This window comes from Protopterus annectens, chromosome 1.part1 (assembly GCF_019279795.1).
Source record: "Protopterus annectens isolate FY-2018-M chromosome 1.part1, PAN1.0, whole genome shotgun sequence".
Classification (NCBI taxonomy): Eukaryota; Metazoa; Chordata; order Ceratodontiformes; family Protopteridae; genus Protopterus; species Protopterus annectens.
In genome coordinates, this window is record NC_056726.1 from 1,137,406,299 (window position 1) to 1,137,428,664 (window position 22,366).

Consider the following 22,366-nt stretch of genomic DNA (forward strand, 5'->3'; position numbering starts at 1 on the left):
TTCAAACTCTTGACCCAACCCAGTCTGGTTGCGTCAAGGGTAGATCTTGCTTATTAAACCTGTTGAATTTCTTTGAGAAAGTCACCAAAGCCCTACATGAGGATTAAGCAGTACACACTGCCTATCTTCATTTAGCCAAGGCATCTGACACAATTTCCCACTCAGGGATCATTGAGAAACTCTCCAAGCTGGGTATTAATTCATTCATCACTAGATGGGTAGCAAACTTGCTCACAGACAGAATGTACACTATTTAAGTTGGGAAATCCACATTCACCAGTAGACCAGCTACCAGTGGTGTACCACATGGATCTGTTCAGGGCCTTTACTGTTTGGAATTTATTTTTCTGAAGTCCAGTCAAATGTAGTTGGCCTGAGGCTTACTAATTTCCAGATGACTGTAAGTTCAGCGCAGTTATAGAGTCCCCCAATGATATCAACAAACTACAGAAGGGACTGAAACAGGCAAATATTGGTGCCAGGGCCAAGGACTGAAACTAAATGCAAAAACATGCCTCATTACCCCATTTGGCAAAGAAGTAGCCCTTGTTATTTACAATATAGATAGCACCCCTCTAAGCTTAAACGCAGTGGCCAAGACTTGAGAACGTAAGTTTTTAGCAATCTAAACATGAAACACCATGTGTCCACAATAGTAAGGAAAGCCTTCTACACTGCCCATCCCATAAATAAGCGCATCCCGTCCAACACCAGGGAGGACCACCAGGGCAGTCATAAATCCATTGTATATAGCTCTTATCAGACCACTGACTGAGTACAATCCTCCCTTCTGTATGTACCTCACCACAGAGGTTTCTAACCAAGAGAATTCATGGCCTCCATGACATGAGCTACATGGAAAGGCTGAAAGTCCTATCACTGTACTCTGTATCATACAGGCTGCTGAGAGGCAACCTGTGCCTGGCCTAAAGAGCAATCTGTGACCCCGCCCTAATAGAAATGCTGCACATCTGCAAATCAAATGGGACAAAGGTAACTCACTCCAGGGATCTCAACCTAGCCTGTGACATTAATAGAACTTGTGCAAGAGGCAGATATGTCTCCCAGAGATTGCCACTCCTGTGAAGCAGAGCTCCTCAATGACCCTATTTAAGCACAGCCTTAACAATTGGATGGGAAACTACAAATTCACCCCAGGGTGGCACCTATGGTTCTAAGGGACAGGGGCAATCAGTGCTGATCATAGCATTGCTTTTCAAACAATGACCTTCCAACTATGTCAGCTAGGGTACTTGTTTTTTTTTCATTTTTTTGTTGTTTTTTTTACATGGCTAGACTTGTAAAGGCCATAAGACCATTGGCCTAGTAACCTCTTATGAATCTATGAATACCCTTCTTAGTTGGGAATTGTTGGTTGAAGGCTTATTGTGTCTGTTATACTAAGTGCTTTTATTCTGGTTTAAGTACTTGGGCTCCAAGCAAAGTATTTTACATTTGGAAGGTTAGTGGTCTACAGTCTTGTGACATTACTGCCTAGACAGATTTTTTTAACTTCCAGAGCATCCAGTTTACACATAACTGAATGTTGCTCATCAAGTTCCTTGTCTTATTGGCCTATTTAATATTTAAATTCCCTCATTATTCCTTAGTAGATCAGTAGCCATAGATATGCACTTCCTGACTCTCTCTGTGGCCAGTCTGGTTGAGTTGGGTATTCTGAGACATTGTAGCAATTATCTCATGTACACTGACAATCCACTTACTCTTAATAAAACAGAAAAAGTATGCAAGCAGTGTAAATGTAGTTTAATGCTGGAGGTAAAACTCTCTCATACAACCAAAACAAATCTAATAGAGGTCAGTGACACTCACACCATTCCTACTGCACAAGGTAAGGACCCTACTTATGTGGGGGCAATTACAGGTAACCTTCATAAAACACTAAGGCCTTTTACACAGTACAACCAAAGAAATGGTCGTCAGCCAACATGTAAACCCTCCATTAAAACACCACTCACAGCTACATATAGTAACACTGTATCCTTTGCCTCTACTGCTAAGCTGTTAAGACAAACCAGCATACAGCCATATTTCCTGGTCACTTGTGATTCTGTACTGAGGCACACTGATGCCTCATCACCAGACTAAGGACAGAGTCACTGTTAGATGACGTTCTCGGGCTACGACCTATCAAGTCACAGAGGCACTCAGGTCATTGAACCAGAGGTACTAGTATGATTCAGTCATAGTCCATGTCAGTGTTAATGACATGAGATGTATGTCCCTTGACTATATGAAGTGAGACATGATCAAGCTCACTGATTGTGTGTCTCAGGCAGGTATGAGCCTAACACACTGAACAGCATATTACGTTCTTCAAGGATGATGCCACATTACCAGCAAAAAAATGATTGATATGAACAATTGTCTTAGCTTCTGAAATCAATACAGAGGGGTAAAATATTGGGCATCCTGGGAGGACATGGTTGACAGACCACGCTGCTTTGCCAGGAATGGTCTGCACTTATCCTCTCTAGGTTTTTAGATACGGGCAAAGACCTTTTCCAACCCCAGCTGGTTATGCAACAAAAGAAAAAAAATCTTGGCAAAGTGTAGGATGAACAAAGCCATATATACTAAAAGCCCCCTGACCAATCTAAACTGGCAGCTAAGAGGGTTAATTAATACTTCAGAGACTACATTTGAAGAAAAAAATAGCTTCTCAGATAAAGGAAAACCACGAAGCTTGCTACAGCCATCTCTATAACCTAAAGGGAAACACAACAATGTTCAGAACTTATTGTAAATGGCATCACCTACACTGAACTGGAGGCCATCACCAAATGGAGAGATGATAAAGGGGTCCAAATAGAGAGATGATAAAGGGGGGGAAAGACAAACTAATCAATACAAAAAGAAAAGTACAAAAGATACAAACATAAGAAAACAAAGAGGAAAAGTAGAAAAGATGATTAGTAATGGAAAAGTTAAAGAAATAGAAACTGATGTTATGGATTACCTGTAAAGTGAAGGATTTAGTGTAGAAAATCTAACTCTGATAACAGCACAGCAGGATAGAGAAATGGATCCCCAAATTAAGGAGAAACTAGTAGAGTGGGAAACATCTAATCAGTCAGTAGCCATATAAAGATACTTTGGAGCCTTCCATAGGAAACCAGTATAAAAGTTCAGTTGGAGTTGCACAGCATGGGAAGGAACAGGAAACTGTGGCAACTGTGATGCAGTCAATGTTGTGGAGTGATCGGCCAGTGGATTCCCATATGAAAGAGCAATGGATGACACAGGATGAAACTGAAGAGAATGTGGCTCAGGAAGATGCTCTCAAACTTTCTGTAGAATGCCCGCAGGAAATGGAGAACAAAGAATGCTCCCTCGATTTAGAAGAAAATGATCAAAGAGAAGAGCTGCTTAAATTTAATAGAAATGGACAGACATATTAACATAAATGATAGAAATAGACTACAGAAAGTCAATAAAACCAAAAAAGTTAGAAGTTTGATAAAACAAATGAACACAGCAGTCAGGACTGTTCTTAGAAATCCATGTGATATAACAGAAGTAAGCAGGATATATTACTGTGCAGCTAAATTAGTAACAGATAAAGTCTTACCACACAGGGCAGAAAGGGAAAGGAAGGGGAGAAATCAAATATCATCATGGAAGTATTAAATAGCAATAACTGTAAAGCAATTAAGATGAGAAGCGTCACTGTTAGAAGAGTATAGAATTAGGAACAGATGAACAAAAAATGCTCAGAAAGATGTGATAAAAGCAATGAACAGTATAAAAACAGATCAGATTTATCGTGCTGTATCCCAAATAATAAACTAAAAATATCGGCACAGGGAGAAAAACTTAGAAGATATGCAGATAAATATAAAGGAAAAGTACAAAATAATTTATTGATGACCCAAAATAAATTTATAGAGAATTGGGAAACAAGGAAAACGGAATTGAAACACCACCAAAAAAGAAGAAATACATTTTGGAGAAATATCTTTGTAGATTCTATGGAACATAACAAAGATGCTGAGTGGATAGAAGAAGTAAAAGAAAGAATAAGAAGTCCAAATGAACATGATACAAAATTGGATGAATTAACAGCCAGAGAGATTGAAGCAAAGTTAAGAAAAGCTCCTAACTGGAAAATCCCAGGCCCAGATGCAGTACCTAACTTCTGTCTAAAATTATTAAGATCTTTACATGAAGATTTAGCCATGAGTAAGAACTATTTATATGTACACCCCAAACAGTAACCAACTTGTTTAACAACAGGAAAAACAATACTCCAACTTAAGACTGAACCTGCAAGCTATCCTAAAAACTATAGACCAATAACTTGCCTTCTGACAACATATAAGCTGTGCACTGGAATTGATGCTGACAGTTTATAGTAATTTAGAAGAAAACTTAATCATGGCAATAGAACAAACAGTTAACAAAAGAAAATCATATCAAACAAAGGATCATTTGCTGTTAAATTAAGTCATAATGAAGGACTGTAAAAAGGGGAAGAATCTAAGTATGGCATGGCTCAATTACAAAAAAGCATTTGCCAGTATCCCACATTCATGGATAAAAGAGTGCTTAAAACATTCAAGATACACTCTACGCTGATCAATTATAGCAACCATGAAACAGTGGCAAACCACTAAGTTAAACCATGATAAAGGACAAATTATTATTCCAGGTATAAAAATTTAAAGGGGGATATTCCAGGGTAATTCTTTGTTACTGCTGCTGTTTTGTCTTGCCCTTAACCCATTAAGCTGTCTATTTAACCCATTAAGCTGTCTACTTAACAGAGTAGGTCAATGCTACAATTTGGATCTCAGAAAACAAAGTATAAAGACTTCTCAACTTCTTTTTGTGGATGATTTAAAACTGTATAGTTCATCAGACAAGGAACTGAAAGCACAACTGTAAGTGGCCAAAACTTTGTCAGATGATATAAGAATGTCATTTGGTCTTGATAAATGTGCAAAAGCGACTTTTAAAGCAGGAAAGCTGCAGCAACAAGAAAACATCATCCTGGGACAGGAATGTGATATAAAAAAACTTGAGCAAGAGGACTGTATAAATATTTGGGAATTGATGACAGATCAACAATAGAACATGAACAAATGCAAATAAAACTTAGTAAGGAATATTTTATGAGTACAATTGATGATGAAAACAGTCCTGACATTTAGGAACAAATTCTGAGCTATAAACCAATCAGTTCTTGCTGTTCTAAGTTACAGTTTGGGGGTGATTAACTGCCTCCAAAACATATTGGATTGGTTGGACATAAAAACAAGACACGCTTACCAGATGATTTATAAAAATCACTGTATACAACAACTATTCCCTGCTCTGAATTAGGTATGAGCCTCCTCAAAATTGATTACATATACAGATCTGCAGTCATAGGACTGCATACATATCTACTAAACTCACAAGCCCCAGACATAGTGAAAGTTTTAAAACATGAGGAGAATAAGTCTAAGATGACCTCAATACTTAATTTAGCAGAAGCACTTCTGTGTCAAGCAGGAATGGGAATCAAACCAGAAGTAGATAAAAATCTGGCAGCAACTGAATGTGCCAATAACTAAAAGAAAGAACATAAGGTAAAGGATCAGATAAGAAGGCAGGAAATGTGGAAAATTCATAAATATATTTGCAAGTATAGAAAACTCTTGGAACAACATCATGCTGATCAGGACTGAATGTAGGAATGTTTAAGGAGAGGTGAATTAAAACCGAAAGATGAAAGGTTAATATTAGTAGCCCGAGACAGTGGACTATATACACTCTGGTTTGCAAAGTACATTTAACAACAGACAAATGTAGGTTTTGTAAAACAGAATTGGAAACAGTAACACATCTTGTTGCTGGATGTGATATACTAATGGCAGAAGGACTGTATACTGAAAGGTATAGTAATGTGGCAAGACTGTTGCATTGTTGATTGTTTAAACATTATAACAATGAAGTAAATGAAAAACATTGGAAGCATGAGACACAAAGCATTATAGAAAATGATGAAGTTTAGATCGCATGGGATCACCCATTACCAGCAGTTCAAAAATAGATGTGAGAAAACTAGATAGAGTAGTCCATGAAAACAAGACAAATGTAGCATTGATTGATCATTGAAATTGTAACACCTAGTGACTACAGTGTCTACCGTAAAAAAGACACAAAGTTATAAAATACCAAGATTTGCAGGTAGATACAAGGGGAATGTGGAAGAAGGATACCCAGACAGTTCAAATAGTAATAGCAGCAACAGGTCTTACAAAAAGGAATTTATAATCATACTTAGATATGTTACCAATACATGTAACACCATATGAATTGCAGGAGGAATCATTACTGGGTACATTGTGGGTGCTGCGAAGAGCACTTCTGGCTAACATCAAATATTGAAATCCTGGAGAAAAATCCACAACAAAACACCAAAGTCCACCACTGCAAACAGCAAAAGCAAAAACTAAAAACTGTAGCCAGTGAGGGCACCACGGGGAAAGGCATAAAACAGATGTATCTTTTATTAAAAGGCCAGATTAGCAGTTTCAGTAAAAACCTTCATCAGATCTAAAAACACAATACATCACAGCTTATTTAAACTAAACACAACCAATCAAAAACCACACAATAGATGATTTTTTTTTAACACAGGTTTGATTGGTACATGGGCATTTAAACCAAACTGCTTATCAGCCTGTAATTCTGCTATCCAATGTAATTCAACAAATTCAGTATCATTACATATATCTCCACCTCTAATATCCACATTGAGAACCTGTAACACCATAAAAGTAGAAGTGTGCACCAGAAACATAGATTATATGCTTAGCCAAGGCATTATTACTATTTTTAGCAAAAATATCACGAATATGTTGTAGAATTCTTTCCTTAAAATGTCTCAGTTTTCCCGACATAAAACGAAGAACAATTATTGCAAGTCGCTAAATAAACAAGATGTTGAGTAGTGCAATCAGCATATAAATTAGGTGAATAACTAGCAGCATAAACAGAATGGACAAATACATTATTCTTTGTAATATGCTTGCAAGTCTTACAAGACCTGCAAGGAAAGGTACCTTTCCTTTGACTAATCACCCGTTTAGTGGCAGGAGGGTGGTTGCACAGCCTTTGTTTCAAATGTTTACAGTTCTTAAACAAAAAGGTAGGCTTGTCACCAACAAGTTCTGTAATTTCTTCATCCGGTGTAAGAAGTTTCCAATTGTTCATAATAATATTACAAACACTATCTATTTCACTAGTAGAACTAAACGGGACTCTAATCAAGTTCTCGTCCTACTCTTATTCTTATTTTTATTATTATTTAAATGTGTTGTTGAAAAATAAGGTGCACCATTAGTATCACATGCATCTACCTTATTATTAAGTGCTTTCTCTATTTCCTTAGTGCAATACCGTCTATCTTTCAAATTTACTGCAAAGTGTTTTATGACTTGCTCAAAATCAATGTTAGAAGTATGTAGCTTAGAGATCCTAATTAACTGCCCCTTCATCACATTTTTAAAATTGTAACCAGGGTGCATGCTTGTTTTATGTAAATATTTATTCTTCCAGCATTATTTATGAAAAACTGTTGTAGTATAAACTGAAGGCTCAGTATTAGATATGCATACATCCAAAAAATCAATGGTGTCATATGATGTCTGTGAAGTAAACTTAGGGAACTGCACTGTACCTGACCAGGCATATGCAGCAACTAGATTGACCTCAGAGGTATCTTACAAAAAGAATACAAATTGTAATAAACCTGTATTATGCAGAATGCCATAAAGCCCTTTTCCTCTATTCAGTCTCCTACAGATTGCTGACGTGTGATCTATGCCTGGCTTACAAGGCATCTACAACCCCCCCACCCCATGTCAAAGACTACCAGGAATAGAAGGTCTAGGGACCTGAATATTGTCTATGTCTTAAATAGAAGATGGTGGAGAGACCGATATTTGTCCCAGAGACTGCCTTCCCTACAGAACAGGCTTCCCATCCATGTGAAGCTGAGTTCATCTATTACTCAGTTTAAGTGCAACCTACACCAGTAGATGGGGAATAGGAAATTTACACCAGACCTGGTCCCCATGTCCACTATGGACAGTGATGGCTTATAAATACCTGGCTCTCCGTGTCCAGTTCAGATACAACACATCATTATTCTTTACAGAAAACTTGGCTAGACTTAGAAAGCCCCCTAGGTTGTTAGTCTAGTAACAATCTATGAAAGAATAAACTAATAAAATAAACTATAAATGCTAAAACCCTTTCCACCATTATTAAAAATAAAACAGATTATTCTCCACTATCAATGTAACCAACATTTCCACCATTATTAGCATACAGTTGACAAGCTTTTACGTGTGTAAAAAGAATGACTGCACAAACAAGTAAAGCTTCAGATCTGACCTTACTCATGTGCTGATACTAACTCTAACCCTGCTCCAAACCCCAACCCTTCACATTACATTACTGAAAACCCCTTCTTTAACAGTACCCCCTGCAGACAATGCTTTGTTTGGTTTTGGAGCTGGCTTTAATGATAACCATAGAGAAGTTGTCAATGTGTTATGATTATTTGTTTAGTTGTCTTGTTTTTTGTTATTTGTCTGTCACTCTTTTCTCTTTTCAACCTTTTATGGATAACTATCAATTTTTCTCAATAAAGGAAATGCATGGATATATCCTGTCTACCCCAGAGATTGGTGCATCGAATGATTTTACATCTAATGATGCAAATAATAAATTATCATCCTAAGCTACATCTTTTCAAATAAGTAATAAAATCAAACCTTTACAAAGGAGACTGTACATTTTGGTGGAGGAGTCAATTTCCTTTCAAAAGCCACTGCCACCATCAGTTTGAAAAATGTTTTATTTCCATACGTATTCATCTTTGCCTTACCAAACTTCACAGGAACATTGATTTAACACTTAAGTAACTTAAAAAAAATCATCATCAATTATTCCATTTAATAATTATTATCCTAATGCTTGCATTATATAACATACAAAACATGTTATCATTTACTAGTATATATAACATTTTACACACATAGACATCAGCATAGGTTCATAGGTTCGTAGGTGTGTACTAGGCTAATGGCCCTGGGGCCTTTACAAACCTAGCCATAGGATTACCCTGACATAGTGCCATCCAACCTTAGTTCCCAGTGCCTCTGTCGCGTAGAGCCACTAGAGTTATCCCCGGGGTGAATTTTCTGTTTCCCATCCATTCATCAAGATTTCTCTTGAAGAGGCTAGTGAGGTGCTCTGCTTGACATATATGGGAAGTCTATTCCATAGCATGGGCAGTCTCTGGGTTATGAACCTGTCCCTCCAGCATGTTCTGTTGATTGTGGTAATGAAGTTCTGCTGCAGAGTGATTGGGATTTCTTTAGATGTAGCATTTCTAACAGATCTGGGTTAGACATGGCTTTGTAAGTCAAGCAGAGATCGCCTCTAAGTAGGTGATATGAGGTAGAGGATAGTTGGAGTGTTTTTGAGTCTGTCCATATAGGACAAGTGTTTAAGGCCAAGGATCCTCTTTGTGAGGTACTTTTGCGGCCTCTCCTGCATATCCAATATCACCCCCCCCCCCATATACATTCATGCAGTTATTAAAAAAGTATAATGGCAAAGTTCATACTTTTGGAGGGAGAAATCAATGAATGGACTTTTTCAAAAGTATCAACTACTAGCCCAGAAATTGAGATTGTACTATTGATATTTAGATGTAGAAATCAATAAATGAATATTTTATTCAAACCATTTCAAAATTATTATTCTTTTTTGAGGGGGCAAACCTTTGCAGGGAATGATACTTTATTTTTATTAATTTTTCTGTAACCTTTCTTCACATAAATAAATTGAAGTCCTAAATAATTGGAATTCAGAGTTGAATTATGATTGAAAAAGTGTTTCTTTCTGTCTTTTTAAATTCTTCTTAACTATTACCTGATGGTGTGGTATAGCTAGGCATACACAACTGAATCCACAGAAAGTCAGGAAAATTTGTGGTATATAGAAAGTGTATGGTATATGAGAGCATATGGTATTCTGCAGCAAAGACAGCACATTGCAGTTTAGGAATCAAATGTTTGTTTTATAAGGAAATTGATTAAGCTGTTGGAGTGGTCATGGGTGCTGTTAATTCCCTTTACAACAGACCTGATGAGACAAGAGGTTTCAGCTCTGGAAGTAAAATTGAGGTCAGTTAGTGCTCATAAACATACAAAGCATATGTTAGAGAGGCAGTTGTTGGAGTCTTTTAGCATCATTGTTTTGTTTTGTTTTTTCTTTTTGTCATTTTCTTCCCAGACTATCAAATGCCTAATTTTGTGACCCAATAATTTAATCACTGGATTCCAATAATAACATTTTCTGCTTGTACAAAGGTCAGTGAGTTGTTTCATTATCCTTGTAGGGCTGTGTTTTTTTTACATTTATAACCTAATCTACAGTGATGCCATTTCAGGAAAACCATGGAAAATGTTCTTCTGCATGTCACATGCAAGGTGCCTGGAGCACTTACTCTGTACCATGAGTTGTAACCTTTGAAAGAATCTATTCCGTTAGTGTGGTATAAATAAACTTTCGATACTGTTGCCCCTTTCAGCTAACTCAGCTAAATCCTTGTGAGTTGATTATCTAACTGAAGACCAACTTCCTGATCATCAGTACATAAAATAGCAGTACTGTGTTCTTTTCTTCTGTGTGCAGGTCCTAGAATGATCTGGGTGGTGAAACATTCATTTTTCATCTGAGACATTTGTATAGTACATGATGTGAGTCAGAACTTAATGTTAAGGACCAAACTTGAAGTCATTACAGTTTAGGGATTCATCACAAGTGAGAACAAGATTGGAACACTTCCTACCTTATTTGTATATATACTTAGTAAATGACAAGATATACTTGGCATTTTGAAACTGAATGAATGTATCACTGAATGTAGTATGATGTCAGCATTCACTTGCAGATAAACATTATGAGATATTGTAGTAAAAGACTGTCAGCACTGCCAACTGCTCCAGGTTATTTGGTCTAAAATGTTGCCCAGTAAAAACTAGAGGTTAGCCAGGGATGTATTATAGGATCATAGGAAGTTATTAGACTATTGGCCCTGAAGCCCTTATAAACCTAGCAAGAGTTTAGCCCATGTACAGACAAATCAGCACCCGATGCCCCTGTCCAGCAGGGACACAGGTGGAGTCACAGGGATGCATTTTCGATTTCCTATCCAGTTATCCAGGTTGCACTTAAAAAGGGGTAAAGAGGTACTCTGCTTGACATGAACAGGGAGTCTGTTCCACAGATGGTGGAGTCTCTGGGACACAAATCTGTCCCACCAACAAGTCCTGTTGAAGTCACAGACCAGGTTGAGGCCACGTGTGTGGGATACTCGTGTGGAGCTTGACTTGTGGATATACAACAGTCCCATCAAGACGGGGTCCGAGATCACCTTCTATGCCAGACAGAGGTCACCTCTGTGGAGTCTGTATGAAACAGAGAAGAGGGATAGGGCTTTTAGCCTATCTGTGTATGGTAGATTTTTGATGCCCTGGATTCTCCTGGTGAGGAACCTCTGTGGTCTCTCCAGCTGTTGCATGTGCTTTGTGAGGTACATGCCAAATGGGGCATCGTACTCAATAACGGCCTTAAAAGAGAAGAATACAGGGATGTTATGTCCTCCTTCTCCCTGGATTAGATACCCTTACTTATGAGATGGGCTATGTAGAAAGCTTTCCATACATGTAAGCAACATGTTGGTCAAAGGTCAGGTTGCTATCAATCTGGGTGGCTAAATCTCTCATGACTGATTGCGTGTTTAGGACATTGTTATTAATGTGGGGATGTCACTCTCCCCAAAGGGGGTGATGATGCATTATTTTGTATTCAGCTTAAGGTCATGTTTCTGGCACCAGTCATTTGTTTGGGGTGAGACCCTCTTGGAGGATATCCATGTTACTAGGGGAGTTGATGATTGCGCCCAGCTTGCAGTCCTCTGTAAACTTGGTCAGCCATAGCCCACTGGTTTTGGCCTGCTCCTCAAAAAAGTATATCCCAAATAATAGAGGCCCCAAGACCAAACCCTGGGGTTCACCACTTTATATGGGTCTACTGTTTGAGGTGGCTTCCCCTACTTTCACTAGGTGGGTTCTATCAGTGAGCCAGTTATGTTCATAGGTTCATAGGTTGGTTCTAGGCTATCGGCCCTAGGGCCTATAAAAGCCTAGCCATAAAAGTTCCCTGGCTATTTCTTCCCACAATATTTACTTTCCTGGACCCCTGTCTAGCAGGGTGACTGACGTGATCCCCGGGGTGAATTTCCTATCTCCCATCCAGTCATCAAGTTTCCTTTTGAAGAGGGCCAAAGAGGTGCTCTGCTTGACATGTATGGGCAGTCTATTCCAGTGTCTGGAAGTCGCTGGGTCAGGAACCTATCCCTCCAGCATGTTTTGTTCATTGTAATGACAAGATTTAGATCCCTGGAGCATGTTAGCTACCCATCTGGTAACATATGGATTGATGTCTAGCTGAGAGAATTTATCTATTATACCCAAATGCGGAATAGTGTCGAAGGCTTTGGCTATGTCAGGGTAGGTGGTATGCACTGTCTTCTCCTCATCCATGGCTTTGGTGACTGTCTCAAAAAAGTCGACCAAATTTAACAGACATGATCTCCCCTTGATGAAGCCAAACTGTGATTGATTGAGTGTTTGGAGGTTGCCAATGTCCTTGTTGATGAGATCCATGATAATCTGTTCCATGGCTTTGCAGACCAGGCTAGTTAGGCTGATGGTTCTATAATTTCCTGGATTGGTGGACACTCCACCTTTGTGTAAAGGGATGACAGTGGCTGTCCTCCACTCAGCTGGGACAAAACCGGTACTCAGGCTTTGGTTGAATAGGGCGCTTAATGGTGCCACATGTTCCTGCCTGAGTTCATGTAGTATGCAGTCTGGGATGCTATCGGTTTCCATGGAGGCTGTATTTTTTTGCCTTTGAGAGAGCACTGATGACCTGTTCCCTAGATATAAGGGGAAGGGGCAGGTACTGGGGATGTCCTGATTTATTGACAGTGGTGACAGAGGGGTGAAATTTTCACTGAATCTGTCAGCCAGCAAGTTTGCTATTTATACTGCATTTGTATATGTGATGTCTTTGACCAACAGTTCTGAACAGCTATGGGTTCTACCTTTGAGATTACAGACATATGTGAAGAAGGCCTTATGATTGTTTCTAGTAGATGTGGTGACTTTTGACTCAAAGTTTGCTTTGGAGGATTTCACTAGTGCTCTTATTTACTTGTTTAGGCTAAGGAGAGATTGCTTCCAATTGGGCATCTGCTCCTTCTTGGTCCTGGACAGCAATTTATTTCTTTTGTTATAGAGTTTATTTAGGTTAATAGGTAGGTACTAGGCTATTGGCCCAAGGGCCTATGTAAGCCTAGCCAACAAGGTTCCCTGGCTTATGCCACCCAAGAAAGTTATTTTCCTGAGCCCCTATCGAGCAGAACCACAGAGGTGATCCACAGGGTGTATTTCCTTTTTCCTATCCACTCATCAAGATTTTTCTTGAAGAGTGCTAATGAGGAACTTTGCTTGACATAGATGGGTAGCTTGTTCCAGAGTATGGGAAGTCTCTGGGACAAGAATCTATCCCTCCAGCATGTCCTGTTTATTGTGGTGACAATGTTTAGGTCCCTAGAGAGTGTAGCTCGGAGGGATTGGGATTTCATTAGGTGCAGCATGTCCAACAGCTCTGGGTTTGACATAGCTTTATATGTTAGGCAGAGATCACCTCAGAGTAGGCGATATGCTATGGAGTAAAGCTGGAGTTTTTTGAGATGGTCAGTGTAGGGCATCTGTTTGAGGCCAGTAATCCTCTTTGTGAGATACTTCTGTGGCCTTTCCAGCTGCTGCAGATGTCTTGTGAGGTACATTCCAAAAGGGGCATTGTACTCTGTAATGGGTCTAATGAGTGTCGAGTAGTGGGGAACAATGACCTCTTTTTTCCTGGATGAGAACCCTTTTGTGAAGAGGTGTGCCCCCTAGAAGGATTTCCTGACTACTGCGGCAATGTGATTATCAGAGGAGAGACTACTGTCCACCTGGGTCGCTAGGTCTCTTATCACACATTCGGCATTAAGTAGACTGCCACCTATATGGTAGTTCATGGGTACAGAGTTTTTACCAAAGGGGATGACAGTGCTCTTTTTGGCATTGAGCTAGAGGCCATGGACACCAAGCATCTGTCTCAGTGAGGCTCTTCTGTAGGATGTCCACATCATTTGGGGACTCGACTATGGCTCCTAGTTTGCAGTCATCTGTGAACTTCATTAGCCAAAGGCCTTCTATGTTAGCCTGTACTTCAGAGAAGTAGATACCAAACAGGAGAAGTCCCAGGACTGGACACTGTGGTACTCCACTTGTCACTGGTTTGAAGTCAGATTTGGAGTCTGCAACTTTTACAGTGTGGGTTCTGTCAGTGAGCCAGTTGGTAACCCATCTTGTGGCACAAGGATTTAGTTTAGTGAGTTTATCCCTAGTTTAGTGAGTTTATCTATAATGCCAGCATAGGGGATGGTGTTGAAAGCCTTGGCGAGGTCAAGATAGGCTGTGTGGACCACCTTACCCTCATCTACAGCTTTGGTGACTGCCTCAAAGAAGTCAATCAGGTTCAGGAGGCATGATCTGCCTTTCACAAACCCAAAATGGGTTGGGTTCAGAGTTTAGAGATTACCAATGTCTTTGTTTATGAGTTCCATGATGATACGTTCCATGGCCTTACAGACCAGACTCATCAGGCTAATAGGGTGATAGTTCCCGGGATCAATGGTGGCTCCCCCTTTGTGGAATGGGATAACTGTTGCTGTGTGCCATTCAGTGGGCACAAAGCCTGATTTGAGGCTATGATTGAACATGGTGCTTAGGTGGGGAGCTAGTTCATTCTGAAGTTCATGTAAAACGCAGCCTGGGATGTTGTCTGGTCCCATGGATGCTGTGTTTTTGGCTTTAGAGAGTGCAGCTTTTACCTGTGTAGTTGTGATTACAGGGACTCTGTATTCTTCCTGTATAAATATGACCCCTTTAGGGTGTGAGAGCGGGATAATGTTAGCACTGAACCTATCTGCCAGGATGTTGGCAATATCAGTTGGTTCTGTAATTTTCATGCTGTTGTGCTGTAACTCAGAGCAGATCTGAGTGTTACCATTGAGATTCCTGACATAGCTATAGAATGATTTGTGGTTGTCCTTAGAAGCTAGCTTTGGAGGATCTTATAAGGGATCTTAGCTTCTTACTGAGGCTGACCAGGGAGCTCCTCCACACATGGGATTTTACTCTCTTTTTCAGTTTCTTCCTTCAGTTGTAGAGTTTGTTTATGGCAGGGGACCACCAGATTGGCTTACTTTTTTGGAAGATAGCGTCTTGGTTCTGTTTCGGATAGCACAATCCATGCACTCATGTAAGTGCTTATAGAGTGCATTTGTGTAGGATACAGCAGTCGTAACTGTATTGTCCATCTGCATGGGTTTCATGAAATTTGCCACTTCTGTCTTAAGAAGTATGAAGTTGGCTTTGGAGAATTATTTTACCATGGTTGCCTTAATGGGGGGTGGGGGTGGTATGTGGATATCTAGGGTGATTAGCTTATGGTCGGATCTGACCAACGAGAAGTTGACTTCAGGTGTGGAACACCTGTCACTCATGTTGGGAATGACTAGGTCTAGGATATTGTTGCCCCTGGTGGTGGTGTGGATAAGTTGATCCAGGACATTGGAATTTATGAATTCCAGAAAGCGTTGAGTGAAGGAGTTGGTACATGAGTAGTTTTCCCAGTTAATGGTGGGGTAGTTGAAATCGCCCATTATTCCGGTGTTTGGTTGAACTTCATTTTCCAGTATATCAAGAAAAGAGGAGTTGGAATCCTGGGGCATGGTGGGGTATCTGTAGCAAGCTACAATTTGGATTGCAGTTTTGCCCAGAGTTAGTTGCACTTGGATAACCTTGGATACATTATGCTGTGCAACTAGCCTTGACGTGTGGATATCCTTAATGAATATGGACACACCTCCGCCTCTGGTGTTTCAGTCCAGGTTAGATGGCCAAAAAGTGTGGTATGAGTTATAGCCTGGTAATGCAGGGGTGCACTCTTGAGCCTTGAACCAGGTCTCAGTCACTGCACAGATATCGATGTTCTCCATTTTAAGGAGTGCCTCGAGGGAGTGTATTTTGAGATTTAGACTTCTAGCATTGAGTAGCATTACCCTCAGTTTTTGCTTGCCTGTTCCTGTTATGGTAGTGAATTTGTCATTTGAACCTTGCCTAAAAAAGGCACTATAGGGGTGGCAAGAGCCTTAGCCAGTATCCAGACTCCCAGGGGTGACAGGTGCAGGCCATCTCTGGCAAAGCATCGAGGTCTATCGACCATGTCATCCCAGGCAGACAGATACTGGATCCCCTTAGAATGACACCAGAAGCTAGCCAATTGTTGAAGTCAATCATTTTGTCCTTGTACTGTGGTATCTTTCTGGGCAATGGCAGGATGCTACTCAGGGCTAGGGTCATACCTGCGTGGGCTACAATATCGGAGAGCTCATCCATGTCTCTTTTCATGTAGCCCAGGGAGGTACATCTCAGGTCGTTCACACCAACACGGACAATGACAGAGTCATTTATTTATTTATTTTTTTTTTTACATTTGTTGACCAGGCTAGTCTATCTGGATATATTTCCATTTTCATTAGAGGCCTGGGGAGAAAAGCTCCAAACAGGATTATACAACGTGACTAAAGATACTAAGCATCTACTTAAAGAAAAATGTTACAACAATACAATAATTTGTAAAAACAACACTTTACCATACATTTGGTTTAAGATAGTAGATGAGAGAGGAAAAAAGAGGGAAAAAAACTATATTGGAGTAGGTGTAGAGAGATTAAGAGCAGCAGAAGTAAGTATAGAAGAAGGTATAGTAGATTTAGAGCAGTAGGTCAGACATAGAGAGAGAGTAAAACTAATAGCTGTTATCTGTAAAATGTCTTATGTTCATAAATACTCACCGTTTTTGGGATAATATGTAATCTTTAAAAGGCTAGTTTGGATTATGTAGTAGTTCAGGAAGGGATAGAAAAAGCTGGATTAAACTAGAAAAATTGTAATGATTCCTGAATAAATAGTGAAGGACATATGAACAGATATAACTGTTGAGGTAGGTTTAAAGGTGGTTTAGCAAGAGGAAAGGGTATCACTCTGGTTTAGTACATGCACATAACCACTGGGATTTAAGGAAGGCTCTTAACTAGTTCCTGAAAAGTGGTGTAGATGTAAGGGAAGTTAGATTGTTTGGAAGCTTGTTCCAGATGTTTCCAACAAAGTCAGTAAAAAGGCAGTCACCAGATTTGTTATTGGCTTTATGGGTGGCTACTAGTAACTTTTTTGATGAATGTAGAGTTTTAAGATTTTTATAAGGACTAATGAGGTTACAGAGTACAGGGGTATTAGTGGGATGGTACAGGACCTTGTGAGTGATAGTAAGTTGTTGAAGAAGAACCTGGTTTTCAAATTCCAGACATCCTAGCTGTTTCAGGTTTTGGCAGTGATGGGTTCAAAAAGGGGAGCCAGTGGCAAATCTGGCAATGTTATTAAAGGAAGTTGACAATTTGTTTAGATTAGTTTTGGATAGGTTGGTATAAATGGGGGAGGCATAGATTAGGGTGGAGATTAGATGGGTTTGTGCAATAGTAGTTCTGGCAAAGGGTGTAAGAAAGGGTTTAAGCCTGTAGAAGAAACCAAGTTTTCTATTAACTGCTTTGATGATTAAGTTTATGTGAGTGTCATAGTAAAGATTATGGTCAATTGTTACTTCTAAGAGTTTGGTGGCTGTGTCGGATGCTATTACAGTGCTGTTATTAGATGTAACTGTGAAATTAATAGGGACAGACTTCTGTGTGGGAGTGAACAGTAACAGTTTTTTTTTGGGGGGGTTGAGGAGAAGACAGCTTGTTGGAACCAATTTTCAACTAAGGTAAGTACTTTTTGGGTACTGGACTGGAGTTCAGCCAAAGAGGCTGCAGCACAGATTAATGTCGAGTCATCTGCATATTGTATGCAGGTGGTTTGAGGAAGGGTAGTTTTCAGATCATTAATAAAGATAGAAAAGAGGAGAGGTCCCAGAATACAGCTTTGTGGGACCCCCAGGGTGACTGGGAGCTGAGTGGATAAGTTATTGTCCCAGAAGACTGCTTGTTGTCTGTTACCTAAATAGGACATAAACCATTTGAGTGGCTGAGTATCTAAGGAAAGAGATTGTAGTGTATCTAACATTAATTGATGATTCACCATGTCAAAGGCTTTAGAGAGGTCTATAAATAGAGCAGAGGAAAGCAAGTTGTTATCACGATTTTTATTAATACAGTCAGAGAAGGATAAGAGTGCAGTTGAAGTGCTGTGGAATGGTCTAAAGCCATGCTGACAGTCAGCCAAGTCGCTGCCGGTGGATACATTTCTCCATAATTTTTGCTAAAGGAAAGAGTAGGGCTATAGGTCAGAAGTTAGACAGTTAAGTTGAGTTACCACCCTTATGCAATGGAATTATATGGGAGACTTTCCAGAGAAAAGGGATGGAACTTTCTGTAATGGTTCTGTTTATTAAGATGGAAATAGGGTAGGCTAGTACACCAGCTGCCAATTGGAGATATTCAGCTGGGAGGAGGTCAGCTGATGGTGTACAAGGTTTAAGTTTATGAAGAAGTGTATGGACTAGTGATGTTGGGACTGGTCGAAGAGTAAATGCAGGAGGTTTATTGGCTGATGGGGGTGCTAAAGTGGCACTAGCTGGGGATAAGGTATTTGCCAATGATTTAACAGTTTCTGAGAAAAATGTGTTAAATGTATCTGCAATTTGGATAGGAGAGTCCTGAGTCAAGTTAGAGGGGGTAGGGATTTTGGAGTGTCCTGGATGGAGTAGCCTGTTAATACCTGACCAGAATTTTTGTGGATTTTTTTTTGTTGGGTTTTTTGGAGTTTATGGTAATAGTTTTTTTGTCAAGAATAATGAGTTTCTTTGTAGCATTTCTAAGTTGTCTGTAGTTTTGGTGGTAAGTTGGGTCTTTAGTAAATCTCCATTTGGACCAAGTCTTATTTCTTTGTAGCATTTTGTGCCGGGTCTCTTTGGAGAGCCAAGGAGCTGGTTTCTTCCTAATTCTGACTGCACAAGAGGGGGCATGATGTTCAAGAATTTGCAAGAATTTGGAGTTAAAGTAAGACACTGCATCGTCAAGTGGTAAGTATTTTAGGGGTGACCAATTGCAAGCTTTGAGCTCAGCTTGGTAGCTGTCTAGGTTTAGATTTTTCTTGTTCCAGGTAGTTCTAAGGGTAATTTGGTTGGGAATACTGGTCTTGTGTTTAGTTATAAAGGTAAGGGCATGGTCACTAATATTTGTACTTGTTGTGGAGTGACCTGAGTGCATGGGTTATGTGGTGGATCCTGGCACCTGACAGGCAGCTGACAGTAACCTTCTCCTTGTTTAGCCTGGTGAGTGGGGCATCAGTGTGCCTGACAACAGAGTCACCTATGACTAGTGTGTTAGAGACATTGTTTTGCCTTTTGGGCTGTGGTTGAAAGGCACACTGAGTCTGTGGGCTATGTGTCATTTGGGTTGTGTTGGGGGGGTGGAGGTTGATTGCGTTTCTGCTTTGGAGGTCTCTGTTGCTTGAGAAGATTATTATTGACAGCCTCCGCGAATGTTTTTGTGTTTCTATGTGTGGATTTTGGTGGTGTAGGTTTAGTGGGACTATGTGATGAGTGTGGTGTGGTGCAAGTGTTTACCTTGGACATTTATTGCAGATGTCCACCAGACAGGTTTACTCTTCCTTGCTGAGGATGATTTAGTCCTGTCAGGTATTCCTGATTCCATGCATCTATATAAATGTTTGTATAGTAATTTTGTATAGTTTTGGATACTGGTGCCAGTTCCTAGAGAGGGGGAGGGGGCTGTGAATCTGTTTAAACCATCCCTCAGGAGGCTATAATCAGCTTTGGAGAAGGCATTTTAGCTCAGAGGGTTTAGGCTGTTAGCTGTTATTGGGTTTCATTCTTTAGTCTTAAATGTGATACCCTCAACTTCCATCTGCAAATTTTGTGATTCTGAATAAGTTACTTAACCATTAACCACAGCATGTGCCTGGTTGACCCTCAAAAGTAATAGCTGTGTCCAGTGGGTTTGCCTGGTTAACAAATAAAATAAAGTAAAATAATAAAGGTTGGATAAATAGTTAATATGATAATAAGAAAAGGAGTGCTCAAGAAAGAAGTCCTGGAGGTGCTATGGGGACTTAGTTATGAACGAAGACAGGCTGTATAGAAAAACGTGAACTGTACTTGTTAGACCCTAGTTTGGAACAAGTCAGCTTGAGGTTGTCTGAGATATTTAAATAAGATGAGTTATGCTAGTGCATGTTGGATAATAAAGGTTAGAATAGCATTCCAAGGCACTAGAACCCAAGGAAATGATCACAGAGGGCACCACCTAAGACCACAAGCTGAAGGTCAGATTGGTGTAATACGGATAGGGCCTACTATTATGGGAATAGTGATCCCTTCTGGAAGAGTAAGAGCATAGTTGATAGGTTTCGTTTAGCTGCAGATACTGGTAGGATGGGACAGTCATGGAGGCAGGTATGCGCTAGGAAGAAAATGGGTTCATACCCAACTTATAGGTGAATAATGATCATTCACAGAATGGGTTCAAAAACAGTTTATATGTGATTTCAAGATAAACAACTCCAGGAGCCTTTTTAAGGTCTTGACATGTTTCCCAAAGGTGAGAAGCAAACCCTGTACCTTGTGTTTGTAAGGTAAACACTGTAACCATTATGCCAACCCCATTGAAAAGTTCTACTTGTATCAAGATTATATCAACCCAGGTGGGATTTAAATCCACAATCCCTGGTTTAGGGAAGCCAATGCCTTATCCATTAGACTACTGGGCAGGAAATAATCTTTGGTTATAGGCAAATAAGCATATATATATGAAGGACAGACTCCTATTTAACTTTTAATGATAAAGCAGGAAAAAAGAAAGTAAACATTACAGGTAACAGCAAAGAAACCTTTATCCGATGTCCAGTACCTAGAAATAAAATTGAGAGTGAAAATAAATAGAAAACAGAGAACATATATTAGTAATAAAAGTATTGTTTAATAATTAAAACAGGAACTCGGCACATTCATATCTTTAAGAACATTCAAGTAACATAGTAGCATTAAATAAAAGAACATGCAGCTTGATTTTTGAACTGTTTCTGTGAAGTCCTTATTTGAGCACATTTATGACAATTACTCATTTCAAATCCATGCTGTTGATGAAAATTAAATGGCAAATGTATGTGTATTGCAGATGAACTGTTATTTTAAGCATTGTTATTGCAACATCTGCTGCATCTAATTGTGTAGTTAATTAGCTGGTTTTAACTACATGCAGAAACAGACCACAATTTCTTATTTTATGTATTTCAAAACAGAATTATTGAAACAGCAGTTGTAAGTGTAAAGAGGGACTCCCTGTTTTCATGTTGATTGATACTGCATTGTTTATTTGAAAATGTTAGAGAAGCAATTTGCAGAGTTCATATTTTAATTAATAAGATAGTACTTTTCAGTATTAAAATACTACTTTATTTTTACTTAATCTCTGTTTTTTCTTCAAATTGGGCAATACTTTGTTGGCTGTTACAAGTAATTCATAAACTAAAGTCCCAATACAAAATGTAAAAATGCAATGTTTAGCTCAAAGGCTTTTAAGTAGTGTCAGACCAGTAATGGTAAGTCTGTTGAAAAGAACCTCAAATAATTAAGATTTGTGGACCAAAGGACATGAGAACCTGCTGTGATAGGTAGTTCAGTTGTAAAGATTAAGGGATAAGGTTCCACAAGAGGGGAGGAAAAGTTAAAACTAGCACTCGAGGGTAGACACATGAAGAGAGACAAGAAGAGGTGAAGCATTGAAGTATTAACCCCACATTGATGTCCCATTAGAGAGCAGAAACCTTCATCAACTCTCTTTCATATCTGGGAGGTGGCCAGGATAGAGGAGCTCTATGATGCCCCCTCTTTTCTGACCCAAAAGACCCTTTTGTATCTCTATCATGCTACAGAAAAAACACTGGGTAGTATCTCATGCACAGAACATTACAGACAGGAGTTCAGTGATTCGGTGTACTGAGAAAGCACAACCTGAGAGGTTAGGGAAGAATAAAGCTTACTAGTGACTCTTTGATTACAGAGTGACTTTATGACCTGACTGAATAAATTAAATGAGGAAAAAATTTGAGAAATGTAACACTTAAAAGTATGGTTT